The sequence below is a fragment of the Elephas maximus genome, chromosome 10, assembly GCF_024166365.1.
Source record: "Elephas maximus indicus isolate mEleMax1 chromosome 10, mEleMax1 primary haplotype, whole genome shotgun sequence".
Classification (NCBI taxonomy): domain Eukaryota; kingdom Metazoa; phylum Chordata; class Mammalia; order Proboscidea; family Elephantidae; genus Elephas; species Elephas maximus.
Genome location: NC_064828.1, coordinates 90836539 through 90844206, shown reverse-complemented (window position 1 = coordinate 90844206; position 7668 = coordinate 90836539). Strand labels below are relative to the sequence as shown.

The window sequence follows — 7668 nt, the reverse complement described above, 5'->3', positions numbered from 1 at the left end:
TAATTAAAGAAAAATTTGTCAAAAAAAAAAAAAAAAACTACTACTCTATTTAGTTTTATTCTCCATTGCTGCATAACAAATTACCCCCAAAATTTAGCAGCTTCGAACAACAAACACTTATTATTTCACTAAGTTTCTAAGAGTCAGGAATCTGAGAGCAGCTCCACCAGGTGCTTCTGGCCTCGGGGTCTCTTATGAGATTGTATTCAGGATGCTGGCCAGGGCTATAGTCATTTGAAAGCTTGACTAGGGCTGAAGGGTCCACTCCCAAGATGGCTCACTCACCTCTTGTTGATGGAGGACTTAATTCCTCGTTGCTGGAGGTCAGCATTCTTTACCACATGGACTTTTCAATAGAGCTGCTCCCACGTGCTCCAGAACAAGCAGCTCAAGAAAGGACAAAGAGGAAGTCATGAAACCTTGTATGATCTAATCTCAGAATCTAATCTTTATCACTTTGGCCATATTCTATTGGTCGCACAGACCAACCCTGATACAACATGGGAGAGAACTACACAAGGGGATGAATACCAGGAGGGAAGAATCATTAAAGGCAAACCTGGAGACCAGCTACCACAAACACAATTTATACCATTTATAATAGCACCTTTTTTTTTTTTTTTATAATAGCACCAGAAAATATAAAACACTTGTGGGTAAATTTAACAAAATACATGCTATACCTGTATACTGAAAACTACAACAAATCATAATAATAAAGAAGGCTTAATATCTATATATAATATATATTATATATAGATATAATTATAGATTGAAAGACTCAATATAGTTAAGATGTCAATATTTACCAGTGTATTAGGATTCAATGTAATCTTAATACAATGGCACAAGATTTTTTTAATAGAAATTAACAAATTGATTTTAACATATACACAAGAATGCTAAGAACTTAGGATAACCCAAACAATGTTGAAAAAGAGAAACAAAGTTGGACGACTTACACTACCTCCTACTAAACCAAAGCCAAACTTGTTGCCTTCAAGTTGATTCCGACTCATAGCAACCCTATAGGACAGAGTAGAACTGCCCCATAGAGTTTCCAAGGACCACCTGGTGCATTCAAACTGCCGACCTTTTGATTAGCAGAGGTAGCTCTTAACTGGTATGCAGGGTTTCCACTACGTCCTCCTCCTCCTACCTACTATACTACCTCCTAAAATAGTATGGAACCATACTATTTTAAGATGTACCATAAAACCTCAGTAATAAAGATAATGCGCTGTTAACATAGGCTAGACATACAGATCAATGGAACAAAATAAGGAGTCCTGAAAGGGACCCACTCATACATGCTCAATTGAGTTTTGACAAAAGTGCCAATCCAGAAAAGGATTTTCAACAAATGCTGCTGGAATAATTTAATATCCATGGGGAAAAAATAAATAAATAAACCTTGATCCTTGCATTACATAAAAAGATAGTAAGCAAAAATTAACTTGAAATTGATTATAGACCTAAATGTAAAAGCTAAACTATAAAACTTCTAAAAGAAAACATAAGAGAAAAATTTGGTGACAATTCTACAGGAAAGAATTCTTAGTACACAAAAAGCATCTAGAAGGAAAAAAAAATTATTAACTTGGACTATTTCAAAATTAATGTCTTCTAAAAAAAATTAAAGCCTCCCATACGTGGTGTTCCCACAAGTCAAAATTGACTGAACGGCAAACTAACAACTCTTTGAAAGACAGTATTAAGAAAAAAAAATGAAAAGACAAGGACAGAGAGGAAAAGTATGTTTACAATACATATATCCGACAGAGGACTTATATCTGGAATATATAAAGAACTCTTATAGCTCATTAGCTCAATTTACAAATAAGCAAAAGAAAATTGGACACTTTTAACAAAAAGAAATACAAATAGCAAATATTGGTGTTGTTGTTAGGTGCCACCAAGTTGGTTCCAACTCATAGAGACCCTATATACAACAGAACAAAATACTTCGCAGTTCTGCGCAATCCTCACAATCGTTGTTATGCTTGAGCCCATTGTTGTATTCACTGTGTCAATCCATCTTGTGGAAGGTCATCCTCTTTTTCCCTGGCCCTCTACTTTACCACGCATGATGTCCTTCTCCAGGGACTGATCCCTCCTGATAACATGTCCAAATTATGTGATACATAGTCTTAGCATCTTTGCTTCTAAGGAGCATTCTGGCTATACTTCTTCCAAGACAGATTTGTTCATTCTTTTGGCAGTCCATGGTATATTCAATATTTTTCACCAATGCCATAATTCAAAGGCATCAGTTCTTCTTGGTCTTCCTTATTCATTGTCCAGCTTTCACATGCATATGAGGCAATTGAAAACACCATGGCTTGAGTCAGGCGCACGTTAGTCTTCAAGGTGACATCTTTGCTTTTTAAAACCTTAAACAGGTCTTTTGCAGCAGATTTGCACAATGCAATGTGTCATTTGATTTCTTGACTGCTGCTTCCACGGGTGTTGATTGTGGATCCAAGTAAACTGAAATCCTTGATAACTTCAATCTTTTCTCCATTTATCATGATGTTGCTTATTGGTCCAGTTATGAAGATTTTTGTTTTCTTTACATTGAGGTGTAATCCATACCAAAGGCTGCGGTCTTTGATCTTCATCAGTAAGTGTTTCAAGGCCTGTTCACTTTCAGCAAGCAAAGTTGTGTCATCTGTATAACGCAGGTTGTTAACATGTCTTCCTCCAATCCTGATGCCCCGTGCTTCTTCATATAGTCCAGCTTCTTGGATTATTTACTCAGCATACAGATTGAATCGGTATAGTGAAAGGATACAACCCTGATGCACACCTTTCCTGACTTTAAACCACACAGTATCCCCTTGTTCTGTTCGAATGACTGCCATGAAAATATACTCAACATTAGGGAAATATAAATTAAAATCGCAATGAATAACCACTACCATCTACTATAATATCTGAAATTTTAAAAAGACAAATAATGCCAAGTGTTGCCAAGGCTATAGAGCAACCGGAACTCTCATACCTTGCTAGCAGGAATATGAAATGGCAGAGCACTTCGGAAAAGTTTGGCTGTTTCTTTCTTATAAAGTATTCACTTACTATGTGACCCTGCAATCCCACTCATACATGTTTACACAAGAGAAATGAAAACATATGTCTGCGCAAAGACTTGTATGCAAATGTTCATAACAGTTTTATTCATAATAACCAAAAACTAGACACAATTCACAAGGCCACCAAAAAATGAGTGGTATATAAAAAGACCAGACTTAATGGTCTGACTAAGACAGGAAGGACCCCAGTGGTCATGGCCCCCAGACCTTCTGTTGGCCCAGGACAGGAACCGTTCCCAAAGCCAACTTGTCAGACAGGGACTGGACTGGACAATGGGTTGGAGAGGGATGCTGGTGAGGAGTGAGCTTCTTGGATCAGGTGGACACTTGAGACTATGTTGGCATCTCCTCCATGGAGGGTAGATGAGAGGGTGGAAGGGGTTAGAAGCTGGCAGAATGGACACAAAAAGAGAGGGTAGAGGGAAGGGGCGGGCTGTCTCATTAGGGGGAGGGCAATTGGGAGTATGTGACTAGGTGTATATAAGTTTTTGTGTGAGAGACTGACTTGATTTGTAAACTTTCACTTAAAACACAATAAAAAATTTTTTTTAATTGAAAAGCAAAAAAATGAGTAGTAAACAATCATTTTATGTTTCTATAACAGAACGCTAGTCAGCAGCAAAAAAGGAACAAACAATTGCTAAATAAAACATAATGGATAATTCTCAAATGCATTATACTGAGCAAAACAAGCCAGATCCAAAAATATATATATAGCATTTGATTCCATTTATATAGAAATTCCAAGAAAGACAAATTTAATCTAAGGTGATATAAAGATGACCAGTGGTTGCCTAGAGTGAGGGAAGGGGATTGACTACAAAAGGACAATAGGGAACTTGATAGAAATGTTCTATAGCATGTTCATGGTGGTGGTTACATGGGTGTATGCATTCATCAGAACTGTACTCTTAAAATGGGTAGTTTTTTTGCATATAAGTTGTACTTTAATAAGATTATTTAAAACATTTTCATATGAACACATTCCTGTGACTAAAACAGCAACTCGCACAAAAAGTTAGACATTGAAGTTGTTGTTCTATCCCATACTGAATCTCCAGGCCTCCACTACCCCAACCCACTACCCAAAGGTTACCACTGTTGCAAGTGTTTTTATGCATTCTTCAAACACACTGTGTTTATACACCTCTATGTATGTATATAATGAGCCCTGGTGGCACAGTGGTTAAGAGCTCGGCTGCTAAACAAAAGGTCAGCAGTTTGACTCCACAAGGCGCTCCTTGGGAACCCTATGGGGCACTTCTATTCTGTCCTACAGGGTTACTAGGAGTCAGAATAGACTTGACAGCAACTTATGTATGTGTGTATATGTGTATGTATGCATGTATACAAATACACACATATACTTTGTTTACATACAAGTAAAAAAGAGGTTTACACACCTTTTATACTATAGCAAATGCTCTTGGTGCCCCACATTCCAGCCTCTCAGGCCACCTCTGATTTCAGCTGCACGTCCAGCTGACAGTCCTTTGCACACTGGCAGAGTCCCACCTCAAGTGCTAGGGCTTTCTCCAAAGTCACAGGTTGCTGCTCAGCCCGCAGCGAGATACAGCCCGGAAGTAGGAGATAGTTAGGCTCCTGGAACAAGACCCAACCAATAGGTAATGGGCTTGGTTAATAAGTACCCCAGCTTTTCTTCCCACCAAAAGATAGACAAGTCTGGAGACAGGCATTCTGTGTGTTTTTCAAAGATCTGTCTTTACCTATAGCAACAACTTCAATACGTACCCTTTATTTGCATTTCCTGTCTCATTCTCCTTACTGTCTCAATACTATTTCCTCACCTCTCAGTTGAACTACCTACACCCGTGTCCTTGCCTGAGGCTCTGCTTTCAAGGGAACCTAAAGCAAGACATGTACACCGTAATGGATTGAACTATGTCCCAAAAAAATATGTGTCAACTTCGTTAGGCCATGTGTGGTTTTCCTCCATTTTGTGATTTTCCTATGTGTTATAAATCATAATCTCTGCCTGTGGTTAAAAGGATTAGGGTTGGATGTAACACTCTTGCTCAGGTCACATCCCTGATCCAATGTAAAGAGAGTTTCCCTGAGGCATGGCCTGTACCACCTTTTATCTTACAAGAGATAAAAGGAAAGAGAAGCAAGCAGAGAGTTGGAGACCTCATACTACCAAGAAAGCAGTGCTGGGAGCAGAGTGCATCTTTTGGACCCAGGGTTCCTGTGCAGAGACGCTCCCAATCCAGGGGAAGATTGACAAGAAAGGCCTTCCACCAGAGCCGACACAGAGAGAAAGCCTTCTCCTGGAGCTGATGTCCTGAATTTGGACTTCTAGCCTACTAGATTGTGAGAGAATAAATTTCTCTTTGTTGAAGCCATCCATTTGTGGTATTTCTGTTACAGCAGCACTAGATGACTAAGACACACATGCCTTATATCTCATGTGTATATCAACACATACAGATCTGCCATGATGTATCTTGTGATTCAATGCTATGCCACATACAGATGTACCATAGTTTTTGTAACCAGTCCCCCACCAGTGGATATTTAAGTTGTGTCTAGTCTTTCACTATTACATACAGTGTTTAAAAAAAAAAAAAAGTCCTATGATAATAGACCATATAATAGGTCACAAAACTGGTCTCAATAAATTTAAAAAGATTGCAAGCATACAAAGTATCTTCTCTGATTCTCTGACCACAATGGAGAGAAACTAGAAGTCAGTAACAGAACGGAAAGTGGTAACTACACGGAAGTGTGGAAATTAAATAACACACTATAAAACAACAAATGGATCAAAGAAGAGCTCAAAAGGGAAATCAGAAAATACTTAGAAATGAATGAAAATGAAAGGACAACATGCCAAAATTTATGGGATGCAGTAAAAGCAGTGCTCAGAGGGACATTTCCAGTGGTAAATGCCTACGTTAAAAAAGAAGAAACACCTCAAGTTTAACAACCTAACTTTACAACTTGAGGAACTAGAAAATGAAGAGCAGAGTAAACCCCAAAGCTACCAATGATCGTGAATGAAGATGGTACAGGACCAGGCAACATTTCATTTTGTTATACATAAGATCACCATGTGTCTGAGCCAACTCGACAACAACTAACCACAACAACCATAATGTGTTGCCTAGAACACTATCACACACACTCACTCCAGGATGGTCTAAGAAAGAGCTGTTCGTTATCAATTTGGGCAACACACATGCTATATCCCTGCTGGAGATTTATAACACTGGTTCATTAATGCTCTGAGAAATCCTGCAGTAAAGAAACCTGTTCACTTTCCTTAACCCAGCATTTCCCAAACTAGTGTGCCACAGGACACTTTTTCCTTACAAGGCTCAATAGGAGTAGAGTTCTACACAACATACTTTGGGAACAACGCTTTAACCCAATGAGCAGCTGGAGCTCAGGCTTTAGGATCAGAAGGACCTGAACGCAAATCCCAGTTCCTACATTTATTAGCTATATGGCCTTGAACTAGTTACTGTGTAGAAATAGGGCAAATAAAGCCACTTTGTGGGGCTGCTATGAGAACTGGGAGAGCTGGTGAACACTGTACTTGCATCTCATGCTAGGTGGTATCTTCTAAAGTTAGTGTGTAAGAAAAAGAGTCAAAGACCAGATGAAGTGGTTGACTTGCATTTGGGAACCATGTTAACCCATACTATACACACACAAACACACACTTTTTAAATGATATATACTTATCTTTTGCCAGCTATTTAACTATTCTTTAACTCTGAATAGGATATTTCCAATGTTTCGCTTTTATAAATAATGTGTCAATCAATATTTCTGTATGTCCAAAGTTCAGCAGTTCGAATCCACCAGGTGCTCCTTGCAAACTCTGTGGAACACTTCTACTCTGTAGGGTCACTATCAGTCAGAATCAACTCGATGGCAGCAGTTTTTTGGTTTTCATCTTTGACAGCATAACTTATTAGGTTCTAATTAGACCACCAAGACAAAAATATGAATTTTTGGGGTGTGGGGAGAAGGCTAAGTAATAATGGTACAAGACACAAGTGAATCCCAAACTCATCCCAGAAAGCACCGGCTGAGCTTCTAGATGCCAGGCACTACCCAGGCACATTTCCATGTCACCTTATAGGGCTTCCCTCAATGGGCACAGGGTAGACATCTTTTTATACAACGGATCTAGTTTTGTCTTATATATTAAATTCCTATTAAATGGGAGAGAAGAGACAAGAGCTGAGGTTTAACTATTCCTACATCTCAATCTACCATAGAGCAGCCAAAAGAAAAGCCTTTTCAGCAGAAGGAAAGGAGAGGCCTGAGTAGCCTGGAATACAAAGGACCCCAAGCTGAATATGGAGTCTCCTGTTGCCTCCCATCATCAGAACGCAAGAGTCCAGCCACCTGGGTGCAGTTTCAATATAATGTATTCAACTCATCAACTACTTACTGAGCATCAATTATAACCAATAATAACTAAGCTGTCTTTCACAGAGGCAGAATAGAGTTGAGGTTAGGCGTGTAGGCTCTGCCTTTAAAAGAATGAGATCAATCCGTCCAGAACAATCTGTAAGATAAAAAAAAGTGACAAAAAATA

General features: G+C 38.8%; 1 long non-coding RNA gene across 1 annotated transcript; it reads right to left on the bottom strand.

Moving 5' to 3' along the window:
- Window positions 1-355: 355 nt before the first annotated feature.
- Window positions 356-7559, bottom strand: LOC126084737 (uncharacterized). Its single transcript, XR_007519058.1, has 3 exons — window positions 7522-7559; window positions 4499-4697; window positions 356-387 (listed from the first exon to the last, which is right to left on the bottom strand). It is a non-coding gene; the product is annotated as an uncharacterized LOC126084737 (long non-coding RNA).
- Window positions 7560-7668: the final 109 nt, after the last annotated feature.